Raw genomic sequence first — 23,755 nt, forward strand, 5'->3', positions numbered from 1 at the left:
TGAATAACTGGAGTAAATTTCACCTCCATTGCTAGAACTATCTAAAGATTTCAAATGGAGGGTATTTGTGCAACATTAACACACTCTCTCCAAGTACACAGTACAGGCCTTCATTTCACTAAAAATGAAGACATGTAGCTTAAGACTTGATTGCATGAATGACAAAGGTATTGATAACAATACTCACTTGACCAGTTTCAACTTTGTGTACTTTGATGATCACTGAATTGGCTGCTTACTAAATAATTAGGTTTTCTTCATTCTAAAACTATATGCAGAATTATTAGCATCAGCCAATGCTCATTTTCTAAAATATCACTTTAGAAGTCATTTCAATTGATGCCTAGTTTTCAGAAAAGGCCAGGGAAAGCAGAGGAATTAAGTTAGACTCAAAACACAATTTCAAATAATATGGCAGATATATTTATCAAACATTAATCAAATCTTAGTTATGATAAAACTTCACCAAAATCTGCTGATTGGATGACACAATTCCTGCTAAATAAGTTCTAATTCTCCGTCAAGTTTCAACTGTTGTACTGTGTTGCACTGTCATTTTGGAAACAGGGAAAACTTCTGCTAAAATGAGCTGTAATGGAAAAAATTCAACTGTGAGTCTCTCTTGCTCATCCAGCCTAGCACCATTATTATGCAAGTTAGCCTACTATATATAGCAGCCACAAGAGGAACTGATATGCTAGCTGGGCATGTACATGTTGAATCTATCATCTTTTTGTTTTATCACAGAAACAACAAGCTGCAACAGCTTTCCAAACTGGTGTAAATGAATTCAGGAATTCAAACCAGTAGCCAATTTGTTCAGGCACACAGGCATCCCATTGAAACTAATGGGAGCAATGATAATTACTAGCTCTGAAAATTAGGCAACTTTTGTACGAATTTAACTTCATTCAAAGAAATTTGAAAATTTACATTTAAAAATTCATCCATGTATTACAATGATTTGTTTCAAATTCTAGTTTGTGCTTTAGGAGCAATGTTTTAAGGTGAATTAACTACCTTGGTAATTTGTCTTTACTTAAATAGCACAGAAATACTTGGAGATGCAAAGGTTTCATACCCAGGTCCCCAGTTAAGTCCAATCACTAGTGATAGAAATGGAAAACATCTGATTAGCACTTGGTAGTGTGATTGAAGTGAGTCAATCTCCACTCTCTTCCCAGAAAAGTTGTCACAAAGTCTAAATAAACCTTTTATGTCAACCTTTATTAGCAGATTTAAGCAGTGAAAACACAGAAATTTCTCTTTCATGCCTGGAAGATGTCCCTATACATAAAGGAGTGTGAGAAATCTTTTGTGGATGTTAACTCAGTGTCCCTGGTGTCACACTGGAGTATTTTCCAAGTTCTAATCAAATATTCAGATCACAGGGAACATTTATCATGGCATACAAATCCAGGTAATTTAAATAACAGTGATGAATGACATCATCTGCTTCAAAAATCGGAATAGAAAAACCTTCCAATTAAGGGGTATGGCAGAATTTCTCAAGGAGCTCAGGAGAACTTCTTTTGCTAAATGACCATGGAAAAGGCAATAATATGCAACTTGCAAAGATCCACGCATGTTTATTATAGTTCCAATTTCAGGTACTATTGACATATTTCAGCATCTTTTATGGTTTACACTGTCTAAACTTGCTTTGTTACTGCTACTTCATTATTTGACTGACTGAGCTACAGAAAAGCTGCAAAGATACCAACTCTTCCCAGTACAGAGAACTGTAGAAAAATTAATAGTTTTAAATTAAAATATGAATTCTGCATTGTAAAACTAGCATAAGAAGACTGCAAGCCAAAACAAATTAAATCTTGAGAAAGCTCACACAATTAAGCCTCAGAAGAAACTGTACCACCATCAGGTGAATAACAGTTTAAAATGTCTAGAAATACATAAATCAGAAGGTATCTCCTTCAATACCAGCTAAGTATCACTTAGTTAACTGTGGCTTAACAACCACTTGTACTAATTTTCTGCAGTAGCTTTAGCCTAAAGTACTAAAGATTAGGAATGTTGCTTTTCCCTCTGTTTTGGACTAGGAAACTAGAGATGAAGGAACCAGTTGGGCTGGTCTATAGGCAGAATTATACCAGAGTAGATATTCCTACCACAACAGGTACTCCAAACTACTTACATGTACACACTTATTCTGGAACAGAAACAGCCAAGTTTAGAGCTAATGAGGTATAACTAATTAAACTTGACTCTTCCTAGAGACTCTTACAACTTTGTGTTATTCCCAGCCATAGCCAGACTTGACATAGCCTGAATATGATGTACAACGCTATTATTTCTGGTTGCTTACGTATCCTTCAGTTTTTAGGCCAGTGTGTGAATTCATCGACAACAGTAAATGTAATCCTAATTTTACTGAGGAACACAAAATCCAAACATGCCACAGATAAAATCTCAAGAGTTAACACCTCAATGAGAATTTGATTAGAAAGGCAATTATTAAAAAACACTGGACAATATATACTGTTATCACAGCAAAACTACTGAAAAAAGGCACTGAAATGGTTCCATTAAACCAAAAGCATGATAGTTTAGTTTAAACACATGCCCTTGTCCCCACAACACGCTAATCTGCACATCAGTGTGCAATGTTCATATGACAGGAATCTGTACAATGCAAGACCTGATAACAGGTAACAAGAATATTAGGCACAGTCAGCAATTTACAGGACAACCAATTAATTTAGACCTGAATGTATACGTCCAAGAGCATCCAAGGAAAACTCTGAAACACTGAAGTGCTTCTCAGATCACTTAGGGAAATACGTTTTTCATATGTCCTACATCTTCCAAAAAGCGCTTTCACCATCTCTTTCCTGTCCTTTATGCAGCATGCTGCAGTTACCTCTACCAACTATGAAACACATATGAAAGCTTAAATTATTCTACAAACTTTGCCAATAGTCAGTGGTTTTAGCAAACCCTAAATTTTCCAAAATGAAGGGCATTTAACTGAGAAACTAATCATATTGGTAGCTTCTTTCCTTTTTAAGTGACTCTTGTCAAAGACATTTTCAATTTCATGCAAAACAGTGGACAACCTGTAACAAAACTCTTGAGGAATCCGAGGTAATTAAATAGACGAAGCATTTGAGAATAATCTCAACAACCAACCACAAAGATTAACATCAATAACTCAGGAAGCCTGGCAGCAGATTTCTGTGATTCTTCCTCTATCACAAAGACCATCAATGATGACAGAGAGACAATTTCCCTAACTCAAAAGCACATTAAGTATTATTTAATTATGGCTTTGTGAAGAATTTAATCTCTCGGACAAGCTGCTTCTGTCTTGTATCACTCTCTATTTGAGGCCCTGGCATTTTTTAAACATTTCCATTAATTAAAAAGGTACTATTCACATGTTTTACAAATGTCTCCCAAACATCCTAGTTTCACTGTAATTAGTCAATCCTCTATTACTCTGCATAACCAACTTTGCTCTGCCAGTACTGGAAATTCTGGCAGACATACCAAACCTTTTTGGAAAAAGGGAGGATACTTAGTAAAAATAGTAGGCATCCCAGAGCTTTGTAAGTTCATACAAATTCACTCAACTCCCCCAAACTTTCATCCACTACATATCAGCTTCTTGCTTAAATGCATTCCAATTCTATTCTGCTCTGCTTTTTATCAATGAGCATGTTACTTCAAATATTAGCATTGCAAACAGTTCCTCTAACTCAGTACTTATACAAGAATTCACTCAGTAAACAGGGCCTGTCTTTTGCATTTGTAGGCATTAATGCTTAAAGCACAAACATCTGTCTTCTTAATCCAAAAAAGGACATAATGTGAGCACTGTGTTTTAGTTTCAAATCAATAATTAGCCTCAGTGGCCGATGGAGATCTTTTGTAATTCATTATAATTAACTGGCCCTGGGTCACTCCTCTTTTCTAGTTACAATCTACCACCAAAAAAGTCCAAAGTTTGTACACAACAGGAATGTTAACTTTACAAGGTTACAGAAGTACTACAAAACAGTCTTCAAAGAGTGTTCAAAGTAAGGGTGAAATAGCCTTGCCTGGCAGTTTGTAGGAGGAGCAGACTGCAGTCAGAAGGGGATGAAACCAGAAGTATTTTATTGCCTTTTAGTAAAACAACACGTTTAATCTAGCATTAAAATTACCAGTACTTTTTCTGAATCAAACATTTCACCACACGAAGAGCCATTCCCATAGATAATAATCAGATCCTTGTAAGAAGTGTAGGAATGGCTTGCTTCATCTCAAGGCGTGCATGGCAAAAGAACCTGAAACTAATTTATAATTATAACATTTGCGCTCACATCTTAATGCCCTGATTTATTACTGCAGTCTGTAACAAACAGAACATCCACTACTTGTGTGTGTCTTTCTGGGGTCTAAATTTCTTGATACTTCTGTGAACCTACAGAATCCCTGCGATTGTTTGTTTGTGATAAGAAAACTACCAGTGGGGTATCACAGACCAGCTGGATACGCTGAAGCTTAGACAGGCCATTGCAAAACCCTGCTTCTTTAAAATGACAGCTCATGCTCCAGAAAGCATTCCTTCCCTCCTTAAAAGATTCCTCAGAGTTGAAATCAGGTCCTTCATCTTGGGCAAACTGCAATGCATGTGGTGAGCGCTGAGCTTCACCATCCTGAGAATCATTCCACCATATACTGGTCCACGTACCACACGACGCGCCTTTGACATCAAGACTAGATTACTGCAATATGTTCCAGCTAGGGCTGCAGGGAAGGCTCATGTGTTGCTTGCAGCTGGTTGCTGACGGCAGCCATAGAACTGGTAGGAGAGCAAGGGAAATGTGGCAAAGAGATCCTGATTTCTGAGTCTTCTTCTCATTTTTCTAGGTATTTCATATGATTCAGATAAATGTCATTATTCACATTGATTGGCTCTTTATACCTATCCATTAGCATGACCACTAAATTTTGAAGGGATGGGGACACAGGAACCTAGAGTTTTAGAACTGGTTGTATAATTTTTATTTCTAAAATCTCAGAAACACTTAGAGATGCTGTGTTTTATGGGCCAGAGACAACCATAGAATTAACCTCAGAGTCAGCGGTTCAAAGGTCATTCTTTGTTTGAGAAAATGTTGACATATCATTTTGGTTTTATGTTAATAGGCACTCTTTTTTTCTCTCCATCTATGTGGACAAATACACATGCAACGCTCATCTAATTCAGTTGCTTATATATGAAAGCAGCTTCTAACCTTGGGGTTTTTTCCTTGAAAGCTCTGTGTCCTATGAGCACAAATGTTCCTGAAATACAGCTGATATTAATTTTTTTTCTTCTTTCTTTTTTAAAAGAAAGAAGAGGTTTTTAGGGTAACTTAATACAAAGCAGAAAATGGAAGCAATCATTTTCCAGAAATTCCTGATGAACAACTTAAGAAAATGTTAAACAGTTAATAACCTCAAAATCTCTAGCAGAAACTCCAAACCCCACTAAAGATAAAAGAATGGAAACCACATGTAACATCCTAGAGACTCATAAGACGACATAATGTACTTTCAATATAGTTTGAACTTCCGTAGTCTCACTTTATAAATTTGATTTCTTATGTCTGCAGAAACTGATAGGAGAAGTGTGTCTCTTTTTTACGTTACATACAGATCTCCAGATTTTTATAAAGATAGAAAAACAATGAAGATTTATAGGAAATCAAGATTTCCCCCCTAGAACACAGACAAACAGTATGCAAACTATTTACTGCCTGAAAAAATAGGCTACTAAGGTTATACGTGAAAGAATAAACGTGTGATTTGGTGAGGACATTGAAGCTAGGCATGTGAGAATTATCACGGATATATGAAAAATACCAGGTAGTTTTAGAAACAGAAAACGAATAGAGTTTGGCCATGTCAGCTGAGGAAACATGTCTGTTGTGGAAAAAAAAACCCACAAAAGTCTCTGACTCCTCACTGAAAAGAATCTGGAGTTTATAGAGCAAAATACACAGTCTGGTGGCTTGTCAGCTGAGTAATACCGATGAACACTTCTGAAGCCCAGGCACTCTTTTCATGAAAATGCCTGAAAGACGTTTGTAGCTATGCACCAACACCTCTGTCAGTGTGGATATCAATACTCCCTTTAAATTTTCTTTACGTAATTCTGGTTTTAGGTGCCTCGGAAGTGCCTTGCACAGAAGTAAATGGCATCACCTTGCAACAGACTCACCATCAGTAACAGAATACCAAGTAACTCATGCTTTCATTTATTTCCCTAAAGTTCTGACAGAAAACACAGATCACACACAAATACAGAGTGCATGAAAATACCCCATCCACAAAATATTATGACCACCTCTGGGGTTTTCAAAGCCTCACTTGTACTAAAAAATTCACTAGCTCTTTGGTCACCACAAAATACAGCCGTAAATCAGGGTGCCCTCCCGAAACCTTCAAACACTGAAAAGAAAGGCTTTATATTTCAGAGCCAAAATAAGTACAGTGAGGTGGGCTGGAAGAATTACAGCACCACTGGGTTTCTGTGCAAGGAAACTCTCCTTTCATTTGTGCAAAACTTTCTGTGTTGCCTTGGTGAATCTGCTCCGCTAGCCAAAGTTGGCTATTAAATTTTTTTGCACTTTAATAGCTGCTTTAAACAAATCATCCCCATGAGTCAGATACAGATTTTTACTTATGCTCCGTATGGACACACACACACATATATATATTCACACACCATTAGATATATATGCACACAGACACAGGCTAGCATTATCTCCTCTCATTTAAAAAATCTGCATTATCTGTTCTTTGAAGTCAGAAATACAAGTTTTACACACATCTGCATGTACATACACACATGGTCTTTGAAACAGAACTGAAAGAAACAATTCTGTTTCTAGTGACTACTTTCACACTGTGATTCAGCCTATTCAGAAGAATGAACTCAGCCATGGAGTAAAAATTTAAAAAGACAACAAATGCAACTACAGAAATAACATAATGATCCTTTTTCAAGGATGTCTTCCAAGTTGTGAGTAAGGTGCAAAAATGGGTAGGAGCAAGCCAAGCTTAAAGCTTGGCCTAAAACCAGCAGGTTGGCTCTCCTGAGAAAAGTTGCTGTAACACATGGCGTAACACATCTTGATTTAAACCAGATTTCTGTATTCAGTGTGGCGGGAGAACTGGGGTCATACTTTTTAAATTATTCTGTAGCAGAAGCAGCACAAAAAAAATATCAAAATATTCCATACTCTTTTTCTATTCACTAGAGCCCAGGCAGGAACTCCTAATGAAGTTTCTCCAGCCCGCCAGATACTGCCTGTATGCATTTCTTGCTCTCTGAAGTGGATTCTTCTTCATCATAGGAGAGGAATTCTTTTTAAATTGCAATTTAAAAATTAAATCCAGCTGACTGAATCTTCATCTAAATTCAATGCTTTTAAAGCAAAGTTCAGTCATTTTCTTGTAAATGCAAAGATTAAAACAATCCCGCCTGAGATTGTAAAAGCAAGGAGTTAAATACTGGTGTTGTAAACTTAATTACCTATGTTTTCCCATTATTTACATACACACCTCAGGTACTGTGTTGCCTTAATGGGTACAGTAACATTCAAGACAAGAATATCACTATTCACTGTGAATTTGATGGGGTTAGTTGGTTGGTATAAGTGTTAACATTACTAAAACAGATTTTTGTGTGTTAATCTATTTTTACATTTTAGCCCGGAAAAAAAATGTAACCATGTTGCCAATGAAAACCAAAAACTCTTTTCCTGTACATTTCTGCTGGCTGACACATCATGTCTGCAAATAATCGTCTTTCTCTAGAAAGCCTTCACTTTACACAAATCCAAAAGGACAAATGAGACATGTGCCATCTTATGAACATTTACCAAAACTTGGATACTTTGTCAATGCAGTATAGCAGCTCCTGATGCACAGACTCAACTCTTCAACCAAATAACTCTTTCACATTTTTAAGGCTCAAGTATGAATTCAAGCTCACGTTGTCACTTTCTTTTTGAAATCTATAGTGAACTGTGATATAAGATTGGTTTCTTTAAAAAGAATAATTAGAATAATTGTTTTTTCTTCTCCTATGTTTTAGACCAGCATGTACAATATAGCCCATCTTCAGAAACTGATAACATTTCAAGGAGGAATTTCAAGAGGAAAATTTTTTGGTGATGTGAAGGAATAAAATTCCTCAATCTCAGAATAAAGTCCTGGGAAGGACAGGAATGAATTCTAAATAACTGCTACCAAAGAATGGTTTAAGATTATCTAAATTAATCCAGGATTTCTTACTCAAATCATCCCCGAAGAGATATACACACTATGCAAACGAGGGAAAGCAGATTCAGTTTTTTCTTGGCTCATCTGATGCAGGTGCACCAGGCAGAAAAAGGCCTAGCAATAAATTGAGCCCATTGTGTTTATTTATTTATATAAAAATAAATGCTGTTTATCTTAAACTCCTTCCCTTTGTGGAAAAGGAAAGTGCTGGGGAGTGCCATACACAATACACTAATTACAATCACTTTCTGCTTCAATAAAGGAAATACAAACTTCCTGCCTTGGCAAGGGCTAGAATGTCTCAATCAGGTGGGATAAGGACCACGTTAAGTGTCTAAACAGCAATGCGGAGGAACAATATTTCCTAAGCTTTCTATTCGTGTGTTAATCCAGAAAGTATACTTCACATATGTAAAAAGAACTGCCTTAATTATTGGTTCTCTTTCTATGATAATTATGATGGCATAGTAAGCATTTTTTTTTTAATTATATGAATACCAAAATGTTAAATGATCTGTAAAGGTCCAGGAAGTTCTGACACGTGTGGTCACAAAAGACTCTCCTCTTCACTTTTGGCAGAATAAGAGGTTAAAATGAGTCTTCTGGGCATACTATAACTTGGTTAGTAATTACTCTGTATGTATTCTTCCTAATTCTTCCAAATGGATGTATTATCGCTGTGAAATCATTGCTCAGTATTGCTATTACTGAGTGGGAGCTTCACTCCAAAGTGAACTTTATTACTTAATCTAGCACTGAAATGCTATCTGTTAAGAAAACGGGAATATTTCCAAGATGGAAGATGATTCATGAATACAAAATTCCATAGGCATATTTTGATTAAAGAATATTCCCAGGATGAAAGATTTCCAGCCAATGATTATGTTCGCAAGCATATATGGGACTATCAGTTAATTAATATGTTCTACATAGCCCTGAAATTTTTATTGGGAAAATAAAACCTTAGGGCCATCAAATCTTCTCAGGTCAGTAAAGGTCCAGTAGATCCCCAAATACTTGAAGACTCCTTTCTTGGACAGTAAACAGCAAATGAAAAGACACATGACGATAACATAAAACATTTCATATGGAAATTATGTAACTAATAGTGTATATGCTTATCTTCATCTTTCAGACAGTTTCTCCTCACTGCACCCCATGCACTTCCCTTATCTATACATTTTCATCTTAGAAACTTAGCTTTTTAAAACCAAAGGTCTTTATCTTCATGTCTTTCAGGTTTAGTGCCTACCACTTATTCATAATCTACAGGAAATGATGCTATACACACAAAGAAAACCTACATGACATCACACTGACTGATGCTCTACTCTGCTCCCAGGCACATGGGTCCACATTAATGTTGGCATGAGTAAAAATCACAAAGCAGCTACTTTAAGCAGAGCTGGCTGAGAAATTCATTTACTGTTTGAAGAATACAATAATTTCCCATCAAATATGTGATTTTAGAAGTCAGATCAGTTTACTTTGCCCATCTGAGAACAAGGTAAGTTTAAATAAGGCAAGTCTCTCATGGATCATTTTGAAGCAGAGTAATAGAAAGAAATTCTGTACAGGAGAGAAAGAAGGAATTCTGCATGTAAGTGGGCTGACCAGCATCCCACAGGCCACTTCCAGCCAGACCGCTCCCTTTGTCTTCCAATGCCCAAAACCCAACAGCTGAACATTAGTCATCAGATTTACCACTGTGTCCTTACACAAATGGAGGCATGCTGTTCTAACATAGCTATTAGAAATGGCTGTTGCAGTCATACAGACCGCAAAGCGGATGACAAAACTGCAACCCCACTCCTGTCTGTGCAGAGGTTAGACTATCATGCCCTCCACAACTGTCATATAAGCTCAAAGAATTCTTCAGTGCAGAGCAGAGAATAGTGAGTTGCTTTCTGTTGCCTGGAACCGTAGATCTCAATAATTACTTTACAATAATTGTAATTGTACAAAAACAATAATTACTGTAGAATAACACTTTGCAAAGTTTTATATGTTGCAATCATCACACAGTCTCTGCAAAGAGAAAGCAGTAGACTCAGGCTAGTCAAAAATAATAGGGCCACAATATTAGGTGCATGAGGGTCCAGGAAGATGAGCTTGGCCACAACAATAAATGTAACTGTTCTGCTCTTACCAAAAAAAAAAAGAGAGAGAGAAAAATTGAAGAAACAATTGAAGATAATAGAGAATTTTCTAGGACTTCATTAAGTATGAGAACATAAAAACATGTATTTTACAGCAGTGCTTTTTAATGGAATCCTGATACATCAGGCTGCTTATTGTTACTTAAATCACGCTTTAATTTTTCAGAACAGTTTTTCACTGAAAAAAAAAAATTTGCTTGGCTCTCATAAAGCTACAAGAAAAGCTATCTGCCAACTGCTAACAAACTTCTACCACACATCCACCATTCTGATTTTAGGAAAACTTCTATGTCAGATTGCAGTGTATGGTAACTTGGTAAATTCTGACTTCATGATTACCAGGTTTCTACTATCTCAAAGATGAGAGAAATGTTTTTATCCAAATGAGACACTCCTAATCCCAACAAAATCCTACCTGCATATTCCTAACAGTTTCAAAAGTGGTAAGAACATCTGTATACTTCCCACTCAATCTTCTCAGTTTCTTTTATTCAAACTCTTATCCCTTTGCCCCCACCTTTTCCCACAGGGTTTCTCCTCCTGGCCAGGAAAATTAGTACCAGAATATCATTTCACAGACAGACAGTTCTTTCAGGTTTTGTTCCTGATCTGAAAGCAGGATGCAATAGAATCTCTCTCAGAATCCTCTTCTCACAAGCATTTGCCCCCTTTTTCATAGTGAAGTGGTTTAGATACAATCAACAGACACGGGCTGAGAGCCATTTCACTTTTTATATGTTTTTTCCATCCTCTTGTTATCCGTTCTATATCTTAATCCTTCTATGTCTGGTATGCATTGTGAATCACAGACCAGCTCTGGATGCCTGGAAACTGTTGGGCTTCGTTAAGAACATCATCATAACTTTTCCCACCCCGGAACTGCAGTGTATCTCGGTGCACACAGGCTTGTGAGTGGACATAAAACTTTCCGTACAATATGTAATATATCTTACGGAGTTAATTTCAGAAATACAAGGTTTGGTCCCAGGAATCATGGTTTCAGTTCAATACAGCCACAGAATACTGTGGAAAAAGAGTTTCTTGACCTCAAAGCCTAATGAAACATCGACTGTGTCCGCACCTATTTTTAGATGTGTGCTCTGTAGTGCCATATTCCTTAATATAAGGCTGACCCAAATGTTCCAACAGCAGACGTTGGTTTCTCTTTGATAGCCAATGCATATCTCTGCTTTCCAAGTTTCTGTAAACACATCATTATAAGGAAGGCCAGTCTTACTTTTCCCAGCCTTCTTTCTAATTATGCGCCTGCTGCCAGGAAACTTTCACTTTTTTTTTTTTTTGTCTTCGCTACTAAAATTTAAACAAATGTCTGCTACAGACTTGGAAAAGAAGGAAAAAAAATCTCCAAAGCCGTTACTGTTATAAGTTACAAAGTTACTAAGTAACACCAAATTCCTTTCAACACTCAATGATAAATATTGGACAAAAAAGTTAGCTACAAGAGTACATTATTGCTAGGTCACCAAATATGTCTTCCTTCCAGGCTCATGAATTCCACAGGACAAAAAAACCCCCCTGTATTTTGCCTGATTTTGGTAAGAAGGCAGTAAGTTTTCTAACACATCCAAGTCTCCTGTCCATTACCAACTCTCTTTTCACCCTGGAGTACCACCGGGTTCCTACAGAAGTCTCCTACAAAGAAGGCTGCGAAAGCACTCCTATTTTACTGCTCTGTCACCTTTACTAACAGACTAACAACTGATTTAGCAAGTCTTGAGCTCGGAGATAGACACGGCCGCTGCCGCAGCAGCAGCATCCTTTCTGTGCTTGGAAACACCAAGGGGATGGCCAAGGTCGGCAAATAAAGTGCATCAGCCAAACTCGAACGCAACTCCAGACCATGTGGCAAACTAAAAGGGCAAGAAACAGTCGCGCAAAAGAGAAATACTCGGAAGAAACGCGGTCAGCCCGGTTTCATTTGCCCCGACCTCTCGCCTTCCACCACCGCTTCTGCCGTGCGTTCGCCTCATCAGAAGAAAACGCGCCACGTAGAATTAACTCCTGAAAGCATCCTGGCATCTTACCTCCGCAACGCTGACGTGGGCAGTTATCACATACCCGCGCGCGAGTTTTCAGGGGACGCGGGAGACCGGCGGCGGCGGGAGCGGGGCGGAGCGGCGCGGCGCCCGCAGGTACCGGCGCTATATAGGGCCGGGCCGGGCAGGGCGGGCCGGGCCGGGCGGCGCGGGCCCCGCGCCGTGACTCCGTCAGCCTCCGCCGGCGCGTCCCACTCCGGCAGCTTCACGTTAAGAGTCCCGCGGCCACCCCGGGCTCCCCGGTGCGTGCGAGAGGCGTTACCAGGCTGCTGGGAACGGCAGGGAAACGTGGGCTTCCCGCAGCGAATCGCCATCGCGATCGTCCGTCCCTGTTGCCGCGGTCCAAGCCTTAATCCCTCTCTCCGCCGAGCTGCAAGAAGCGGGACTTTCGGATGCGCTTTTTGCCAAAAAAGGCTCGGGTCCCGTGCTGGAAGCTCACTGTCTTCCCTCCAGGAACTCGGCATCCATGGCCAGTAGAAAAGCTTGAGAAATGTCTACTAAAGCAGAAGCAGGCGCCGCAGCTGCCTAGAGCGTAGAGGAAACATCCCGGGCGCTTCCATATTGCCATACAGCTGCACAAAAGTGTTGCCACGAGAGTTTACATCAGCTTTTCTGCACGGGAAAAGTTTCCATGATTTCCACATCATTTTCGTCTGCATGACAGAGCGGGTGGGATAGCTACACGTTTTAATGTAGAAGTGCAGAAGCGATGTCTCAAGTTATTCTTCTAAGCTTTGGAATACTTTGCTTTGCTTTTTAAATGACACTTATATGCCACTACTCATTACTACCAAGTCCCTGAGTTTTCAGGCTAAACTGAATTTAAAACTTTTTTTCAGAAAAACCACGTCACTCTCTTGCACACTTTAATCTTTTATAAACAATCTCCTGCATCTTCTTCACCTGTCAAAGAATAGCATCAGAGTTCAGAGAACATTTAAAATATGTTACAAAAATCATGCTATTTTGCACTCTAATTATGCAAAACCATCCAGAGTGTCAGACACTTACTGTAAATACATTAATTACTACTGCATATTCCACTAAGGGCATCATTTGGAGGTAGATACTTCGTTTTTTTCCTTCTTTTTTCCACAAGGAGATGAAGACTGAAGAACAGATTTCTGCTGTTGGTTCATACCCTTCCTACCAGGACCCACTTGGTCTGGATCCAGTGCTTTCTTACAGATTACAGGCCAATATCAGTTTTATAAGTAATCATAGAACGCAACTAATCATTAGTAACATCTACTTAAACACCAGCTTAAAACAAGATGGACAATCTCAAAAGATACATCTATAAAACCTCTATTCTCAAATCCATGCTTAGTCCACAGAGGTGATCAGTGGTATCACTTTAATTTTCTACAACGTGGACAGCAAAAAGAAGCGTACGAACATGCTGCCTTTTATCTCACTACTATTAAACATCCTGGACAATGGTTAAGAGATTTCAGGGCAGCTGAAAGTAAGGGTGCTCTTCTTTCTTCTTTTAGCTCCACTTTCCAATCAGTGTGTATTGTAGTCCAGCGCTGGATGCCTGGAATCTGTTGGGTTTACACAAGAACATCATCATAACTATTTTTCTCCAACTGGTATGAACCCCCAAGATGAGCAAGACATGTACGTGAGAAATTTCATTCTACTGTGGATGATGCAGAACAAAGTGGCACTGAAACTTCCCCTGCTTACTCAGTCCCCTTCACCCCTTTTCACCAGCCAGCCCTCTTCAGGACTCAGAACTCACTCCACATCACTCGACCGCTCCAGAACGTAACACGGAGAAGAGAGGAATGCTGCCAACTAGGAAAAGGAGAGAGGGAAATAAAGCATGTCCCCATTGCTAGAACAGAGAGTGACATGCCAGAACCTGGCAGTGAGAAGACTGGCACTGCACTAACACTCCTTCCAGTTCTGGTACATGACTAGGGGAAGAAGCATGGTAGCTCATACACATGGTATTAAGATAGTACAAAGCCAAAAAAGAGTATTACTCATCACTAATCAGGTCTCTATGATTTTGGGTAAGTATGCTGGTCAAGGATAGTATTTTATCTAACAAGCAGAATATGGTTCAGCCAGTAATAGCTGTAGATAATCTAACACACACAACAAAGAATGGACTGATGTACGGTAGGAAAAGCCAATTACAGAAAAACAGTACCTGGACTTCCTGTCTCTTAACTGCACCTTCTGCTTTGTATTTGATTATAACAGAGTAAAGAAGTAAAGAAAACTGAGTTCTCTGACATTTTCTTCTGTCACAGCTCTTACATTGCACATATTTTCAACATACGTTCCAAGAATTTTGGAGAAGAATTTTATATCTATGCATGTATGCTCATGTTCACTTCATGGGGATGGAAGATGAAAGGAAAAAGACAGCTTGTGCACATCAGCTTAGCTCAAGACACTTGCTTCACTGTGACTCCACAAGCATAACTGGGCATGGAAAGTGAAAATGAAGCTCAACTTACTGGGAACCAAACATGAGGCACAATGTGAGATACAGATCCAAAGAGAAAGGAAACAAAACCATATGCTTAACTTAAAACTTAATATGTTCTGTGATTCTTTCTTGTAAACAACTTTGCCTATCATTCCAGCTCCAGGAACATTTGTTTCTAGTTTAAGGAGTTTCCAACTATATGTACAGCATGACTGGCAAACTAAAATGAGGGAAACTAATTTACATGTAAAAAGACACTTGCATACAACTCCAATGAAGTCCTAATATTTAAATGAAATATTTAAAATGTAATGACAATTATAACAAACAGGTTTTGGAAAAATGCAGTAAAAAACCCAACAATTAATTTCTGCGAACTAATGGAGGTAATGGTAAATGCCATTAGTAAAACAGGCAAACACCAAACTGCCTAAAGTTGTATGATTTTTTTTTTCCTAGCATTCATTCAAAGTTTGAGAATCTTCACAAAATGAAGATTCACTTTTTATGCACCCTGTAAATAAAATGAAATTAGTATTGCTTAAAGTATGAAAACTAAAAAAGATTACTTCAGGAAAAAAAGGCTGAAAATGCACAAAGTAATTATATCCACAGCAATCTGAGAGAAAACAAATCAAGATAAAACAACTCAATGGACTTCTTGAGAAAGTCTGTCAAGTTCTTAAACTAATACAGAATAATTTGTAGTATTTAAGTGCAACGTTTTTGCTTGCAGTGTATCTTCAGTGAAGGAAGTGTATTTTAATAGAGTGTACATACACTGTCATCCACAACAGCAAGTTTCCAGGTGCTACCGTACTACAAATAGTTACACAATTCTACTTCCTGTCTTCAATTTGCCTGCGTGGTTTTTCTTCATTATGATATGCAAAATTTTAGCATCCTAGCTGGTGAATAACAAAGACATTAAAAGCTACACTGCAGTGTGCAATTCTGATCATGCTAGTTAAGACCAGATCTCTCAAATTCTTCAAATCAAAACAGGATGTTTTTCAAAAAGAAAACAAAAAAATATAACTAAAAGATTCTGAGGTCTAGGAAGAAGTTGTGATTGAGATTCAAATGATGTTTTTTACATGACACGAGATTCTTTTGGTCTTAAAAACTGGAAATTAATTCAAGAATATAGGCATGCCTGTAAATCAACCCAAACAGTATTCAGCTAGCCACAATGGAGCTTTGCATCATATTACAGTTCAAACATCATTAAGCTCAGATGGAAATGGCAGTAACATAGACACTGAGGGACTAGAAGAGGGAACTGAAAGAGTTTACAAGCTTTCAAACTGATTCATATGCAGCTGACTGAAGTCAATGATTTATGGAGCCCAATTCAGCAATCTCCCTGTTTTTCTTACATAAAGGAAATGCATCCCATTTACGCTAGCTATGCAAAATAAGCTTTGACGTGCCAACCATTGTGGATTTTCAAATTTTTATTTAAAAAAAAATCTCCATAAAATTACATCCCTTCCCATACCATACTTGACAACATTTAAAAGCTTTGAATGGGGACTACTAAGCCAGGAACAGGCCACTGATTTTCTTGGAATGCATGAGAGTTTGAGATTTCTTTAGAAGGCCAGAATGAAAACTTAGGTTTTCCTAAAAACAAAAGGGACTAACTATACCTCTGAAATGGCAATTGCCAAACATGTACCAGTCCAAAGCATTTAGCACTATTTCAAAAGTCTCCTGAGTCCTGTATTACAAGCATCCTGTACCACCTAACTGCTGGTGTTGGCAGACATTGAGGTCCTAACTGTAAAGTGCTTTGTTTGGTATTATTTCCTGTTGGTGAAATTCACAATGTTGAACTAGGAGTACCAAGTTGTTTGTGGCTGTTGTTTTTCTTAGCACTTTTGGAAAACAAAGGATCAGGTTTGTTACAAGAAAGATTATTTGAGCAAACATTTCCCATCACTTTCAACTCTGCCAATACACACCATCAAAGTTATGTGTTTTACAGAGAGGAAACCATTGCTGCTAGAGCCAACATTTGAAAGCAAATCATACTGCAAAGTCTCCGATCTATTAAAACATGATTCAACAAAAATAAAATGAAAACAAGACCTTTTCCCAAACTTCTAATTATACATAGAGGAAAACAAAAATTAAAAGTTTCTATTGCTGAGACAATTTTCATAAGAAGGCAATTACCATTTTAATGGACATATATGTATATATACACACATGCACGTGTATATACATGGTGATGAAGTGCCTCATGCTTAAGTCTTCTTTGTTATAATACTAGTTACTTCACCTTTTTGACTAAAGTAGCAAAGGTCTTCAGAGTACAAAATTGTTTAAATGATATTGATTAGACTTACTGTGTAACCCTTATGATGGCATGGAAAAAAAACATGGCTCTACTCTATAGGCACTTTCTAACAAGGAACTGGATCAGTGATGGTTGAACAACAAGCATATAGATAAGTCAAGCATCCCAATGGCTACCTTAAAGTACCTAGATACTTCGGTACCCACGTTCTCAGTCTGTTTTGACCATGAGTAATCTGTGAGAATTTTCTGGCCTGCACAACTACTGGTATAGCAATGTGTATGAGCTCTAGAAATAGCTACATTAAATATATCAAAATATAACCTGGAAAACGATTTACTCCTCAGACTCAAAAGGATTTTGACCTGTGCTAAGCTGCCAGTTTCACTAACCCCACAAAGGAGAACTATTTTGTAAGTTTTTGTCCAATTTCTTTTCTCTCCCAAGCTCTGCAGCTAGTTCTGCCCTGTATTCATTTCCCAACTCTTGCAGCTTTTCCTTGCACTTTCTTTCTCCCTCACTCTACTACTCTTCTCAAATTCTCTATTTTTTATTAATGAAATAAATTACAAAGACACCTGTAACGTATTCTTCTGTCTCAATCAACATATCGGGACCAAGAGCAAAATAACCTTGCCTAAGGCTTACCCTCTGTGGTTTTGTTAGTATTGTATCTATGGTTTCTTCTTTACTTCATAGTAAAATTGACATAACACTCTTCAGCCGTGATATTGAAATCACATTTGCAAGCATCACTGTGGATCTATGACAGGTCTACCTACACTTCAGACACTTAAATTGTTAGGAGGCTTATATAGTCACAGGTGGTTACAGCAAGTCGAATGTCACCCATAAGTCCTTCCCAGTTCCCAACTCAAATCTCAACACCACATTCTCTCCTTTAATGCTCCTGATACAGTAATACTGAGTGTCTTGTATCTTTCAATTAGTTACACTTTAGTAACTTACAGCTGCTGTAATTGGGAGGCCTGTCAGGAAAGATAAAGAAGCTGTTTCTTCTGAGTCAGGTTTCCCCACAATATTTAAAATGTTTTTCAGTAGCTGTTTCTGAGCTGATCTGGTCATAATTTCAAGATCAAGGCATAACTTACTTCCTTTCATCAGGATGTCAAGCTCATAGTGCATTTAATTGTTTGCTATAAAGGCTGTGAATTCAGGAGACATTCTGTTGCTAACGTTTTGAAACCAGAGCAAACCAGGCCAGTATGTTAAACGTTACTGCTGAAGTTTGTGCCCACAGCTATTTAGTTTTCGCTGTTCCAGCTTTCACACAGTCAGCAGAGATCACAGCTGCTCCTTCATCTACTGAATGTTTCTGTTGTGTTGATTCTTCCTTCTCCGAGTAAGTCTGTGTTCTGTGTCTTTTCCCACCAGGAATAAGACCTTTTAAATTCGGCCCATATAAGTAGAAAAAAAAAGTCCCAAGACACTGGGGATTAGGATCACAGGGTATGAATTCCATACCTATGTTTAAAACAGTAGCTTACTTGCATTTCTGGTATCCCGGAACATTTTTCCACCAAGTCATTTTGTTACGAAATGCTTTTCTATCAATCAGAACTGTCAGGATGGTTTTTTTAGTACTCCTTTTCTTTCTTCTCTCTCTTTCTCTACTACTGTTCTCAACTGCAAAGACACCTCAGTCTCTCGGGGTGCATACGTACCCTTTCTAGATAAATTTCTAAGTTTTCATTAGAAGACTGCAGTGGACAAAACTTCATAACGTGTTTTCGTAATGCTCGAAAGTATGTACAATGGGATTTTTTCCCCTGGCAGTGGAAGACTCATTTCTCTTCAAGCTGCTAACCAACGGGGCTGCCAAAGACCCCTCCTTTATAAACAAAAACCTATGAAGAGCTTTCAGAAACATGAGAAAATACGACAAACACAGCTTGAGTTCGTCAGCTTTGCTGGCAGAAGGTTACAGAAAGATAATGACAAGTTCGTGAGCCTGATCGCCTGCATTTACCACTTCGCTTTTAACAACAGAAGGCAGCTTCCTGCAGAAAGACTGCTTCCCCGGCATCGCCCCCCTGCTCCTATTCTGAAATCCTCCAGCTCCCACTTCCTTATTTGGTTGCCGGGACTGTTCTTTGTCTGGCTGAACCCCCCGGGCCGCGCCGCCCCCGGCTCGGCCGCGGCCCGGCTCCAGCGGGCCACCCCGCCCGGGCCCCGGGCGAGCAGCGGCAGCCGCCGGCCGCGGCCATGCCCATGTAAGGAGCACCTTCCCCGGGGCCGGGCCCGGGCGCCGGCGGGGCGGGGCGGCCCCGGGGCGGGCAGAGGCCTCAGACGGCCGCGCCCGGGCAGCCGGCCGTGCTCCGGAGCGGCCATCCTCGGGAGAGCCGTCGTCGCGGCGCTTCTGGTCCCGCCGCTCGTCCCCCTGTAGCAGCCTCACCTTTAAACGCGCAAGGCCGTGGTGGGCTTCCTGAGTAGTACCCCTTTTTCAGCTGCCCGAGCAGTGCGTGCAAACCACTGGCAACGAGACAAAGGAAAACGAGGCTACAAAGTTCCAGTGTGAAAACTCACAGATTCTTTTCATATTTCTCATTGTTCTTTAGAACAGGTTGCAGCGTGTCCCTTGGGGATTCGACTGGGGCTTTCTGCAGAGACAAAGGAATCCCTCAGCAGCGCTGCCCGTTTTTGAAAAAGTGACTATTCTGTTATGCTACGTGAAGAAAGCGAGCGAGACTAGTTTTACTCTCAAAATATCCCTAAACTCGTTTGAGTAGTATTATAAAGAGCAGCTTACCTGCTGGAAGTTGGTTTAAATTTGCTAGCAGAACACTCCCTACTGTTATTACTGTTGATACTTAGTTTTAGTAGCACGTCAGGTACTTCGGGAGCAAGAATTTACGGTCTAAATGTACATGTGTATGTAAGACCGACAGCAAGCAAGGAAGAACACTTAAATAAAATAATTAGCCCTGCTGGTCACTGTATTTTTTGTTCACATCTTTTCGATTTACTCTTTCTGAAGTGGAACATCACAGGCATTGATGTGATAGTCATTTTTTAAATAAATACCAAGGAATCCTGCAGGAAGTGATTCCGTTCTTTAAATTTAAATGTGAAAATGATAACAGATCAGGAGAATATATACTGAATATGTCCACAGTGACAACTGAAACAAAGAAAGTTAATATGCAGAGGTATCTCTATCTGACTAAGGAAATTATTGAGCTGTGACTCCTTAAAAGGAATACCCTTCACGACGTAATGATTCAAAATTAGTAAAAGTCTTGTGCCTCTCTAAGGCAGCATGACAAGAAACTGTTTTGCAACAAATTAAAGAAGAAGTTGTAGCTAAACTTCTAAATTTCTAGTTCTGTTTGGGAGTCTGGAAGCATTCCTGTGTTTCTTAATACGGTTCCTTGGTATTAAGTTGTGAAAAGAAGTCCTTAAGTAATGCAAACAGTTCTTCCATTATTGCAAGCTCCTGTGGATGTTTGGGTGAAGCAGAAAACAAGTAGCAGACTGGAACAAAGAGAGCACTGAGTTAAGTCACTCGTGTACGGGGCAATAGTGACTGCTCCTGGGCACAAGTGCATGAAAAAAAATAATTAGGGAGAGTAAAAAGGTGCATTTATAACCGCCTTCCTATAACACTCCTTCAACTGCACTCAACACATTAAGCCAGTTGTATTTTCAGCTCAACAGAAAACCATCTCTGGTATTTTCATATTGCATTCTTGCCCTCAATAGAGGCCTGAACAAGTTTGTTTACTTGTGAGAAACTCTCAAACTAGAAAAACTTAAGGAAACACCTTAATAAGAATAGCAGAATAAGAAATATACCAACCACATCAGATTTACATTATGTACATAAACTACCATACTAAAATTCACCTCGGAAAAAAAAAAATCTCAAACAACTTATGGCAAAATCAGAAACATATAGGAACAATTTAGTAGAATTTACGTCCAGAAAAATCTCCTGGTTTCAAGTTACCTGTTTTGAGAAGAATGTAATTAAAACATTCGTAACTGACAAAGAAAATGCTAAAATTAAAATCCAAAATACAGAAATGCTTTAAGAATAAATTAAACAAAAGTCATAAGAACATATGATTGTCAAATAGTAATTCAAAACAAAATGGGATAGCTCATGAAGCTCATCTTCTCCACTGCTAAAGGCTGCAGCAGTACTGGTTTATTTCAGAACAACTCCATCATCTCCAGCAGGTGTTCAGGCTACTAACAAATAACTCACTGCTGATTCTGCAAACAATTTACTGTCCAGGCCCTGTCATCTGACATCAGTTCTTCTGAATGGAATGAATGACACCATAACAGATGTGTTCAGGGTAAGAGGACATATCCTTCGACCTTTGAGGTGCTGTTCTACGTTTGCGCTTTTGCTGATATGCCATATTTCCCTTCTGCAAATAAGAGTATGTCTCTGCTGAATGAGGAACTCGCAATGCTCTCAAGAAAGCTACCTAAAAACTTAGATAAATGCATACGAATGCTTAGGCCTCTACCCTTGCAGAAAGGATGATCTCCCAGAGATATGGAAGTTACTACTCAACTGACTTTCAATGACAATCCCAGACCTCTCTCTGTCTAGTCAAACAGGTTTCAAAGTACAGGTTTTCTCTCTCTAAATACTCCACATAGTTAAATTGCTACCAATGACCCCAGTGGCAATCTTTCAGCAAGCAGAGCATATGTGTTCCCCGCACCATCTTCTCATTTTGGTAGCTGCCAATTGTGCTTACACAACTGAAACCTTCCTTCTCCTCCCCCAATGAACCCACTCACTCAAACTACTCCACTGCACACAGTAAATCAACAGTTGCAACTAGACTGAGCCGTGGCAGTGTCTTTCTCACAGGCTTGAAGCACTGCCTTCAGAGAACCGCACTGTATGCTGTTCCACCCGCACTTCTGCCAGAGTGTACTCACGCTGTCCAGCTCCACATCAGCATTATGGCAGTTTTATGTAGTCAAAAAACAGAAGGCTCTACAGGAGCAGTGGAATAGAAATGTGCCAGGAAAGATCACATCATTAACCCGATGGGCCTGAGTAGTTTTATCATCTGAATATGAAGGTATTAGGTACCGGTGCACAACCATTTATCAAGTTTAGAGTACTGGCAGCAACTGTTTCAGCCTGCTGCTGGGGAACACCGAATACATAAACTACAAAATCCTTTACTATTATTAAAGTAATGATGAAAACAACCAAAAAACTCAGCATTTTATCAGTAAAACAAAACTGAATTTCTGTACTAGTGTTCAGCCTTGTAATAAAAATTAAGGATACCGGCTTTGTAACATAAGTGCTAAAACATTTAGTAATATTGTAAAGCATAATCAACAACACATAATCATATTTCTCAGACTTAACATCTTAACATATTCTGGATGTATAGATACACATACTGATAATATATTTTAATGCAGAACTTCAACAAATCTCCTGCCAAAGTATGAGAATACACATTGACTTAACTGATAAAAATAATTCTTTACAGATCTGTTGTACCTAAACACCTGAAACCTGAACACCAACTTTTTTTTTTTGTTTGGAGGAAGGGGTTTTTGTTTTGTTTTGTTTTTTAAAATATAAGTGATCTGGAAAAAGAGGCACATATGATGAACAGTGCCAGACTCAGCACAGTTCTGTGTGGAGTTCAACTGGTTATCTCCAGCTCTTTTGAGTATTGACAGCTTACTTCTATTTTTGGTTACTTTCTTTTCAACACTTATTTTTATTTGGGCAAGAAGATATATTTTGTGAAGCCTTTATCCCTCAGCTGCTTAGTTTCTTCAGAAGCCTTTCAAAATGGACTGTGTTGAAAACCTTTGGAAATCCAGTGGACTATATCAACTAGACTTCACTCATCCACATGGTTCTTGGTGATTCTTTCAAATCATTTGAATAGATTTGTGAGGTGCTACCTCTATTCACAAAATTTATTTTGTTTTCCCCAAACGTCACATTATGTTAATGATCTTATTCTAATTTCTTTATTCTAGATCATACTGTTATTTCTACATTATCTACTAATTTTTCAGATACAGGGCTCATCAGTCAAGGGTCCTCTGAAGCTTCTTGAAAACTCTTTTTAAAAATCAGTGCTATATTTGCTGCCTTCAGTTTATTAGCTAAATCTACTATTTCTTTCGTATCAAAGTATCATCCCAAATTGTATTGGCCAATATATAATCTGTAGGCTTAATTTATTTTTCTTTTTCTAGACATTTTAGATACTCTTGAAAGAAACACTGTCAGCATTGAAACCAAGATAGCGTAACCAAGGACTGCTTGCTGCAAATTTCTCCCAGAACTTTCATGGAAAGACACGGAATGCATACATGCAAGTCTATAGGTACCCATAGGCAGCCACACAGACACAGGCATGGAAATAACCAAATTTCCATTTCTTTGGAAATAACCAAAGAATGGTTATTTCCCAGTTTAAAATTAATCTGCACAGTTTAGCTGACCATTAAAATACGTTTGCATGGAATCACAAGA

The 23,755-nt window shown here is 38.7% G+C and overlaps 1 protein-coding gene across 5 annotated transcripts in view; it reads right to left on the reverse strand.

Annotated features, from left to right (window-relative positions):
• Window positions 1-23,755, reverse strand: part of PALLD (palladin, cytoskeletal associated protein) — a 202,033-nt gene that overhangs the window by 55,570 nt on the left and 122,708 nt on the right. Inside the window, exon 1 of one of the 5 annotated variants that reach the window (XM_072863186.1) lies at window positions 12,485-12,656. The exons of 3 other annotated variants lie outside the window; for them this stretch is intronic. The gene's annotated coding sequence lies outside the window, so the exon portion shown is untranslated. Of the gene's footprint in view, window positions 1-12,484; window positions 12,657-23,755 lie in introns of those variants that run through there. One more of the 5 variants, XM_072863187.1, reaches the window with a different exon arrangement.

This window comes from Ciconia boyciana, chromosome 5 (assembly GCF_034638445.1).
Source record: "Ciconia boyciana chromosome 5, ASM3463844v1, whole genome shotgun sequence".
NCBI lineage: Eukaryota > Metazoa > Chordata > Aves > Ciconiiformes > Ciconiidae > Ciconia > Ciconia boyciana.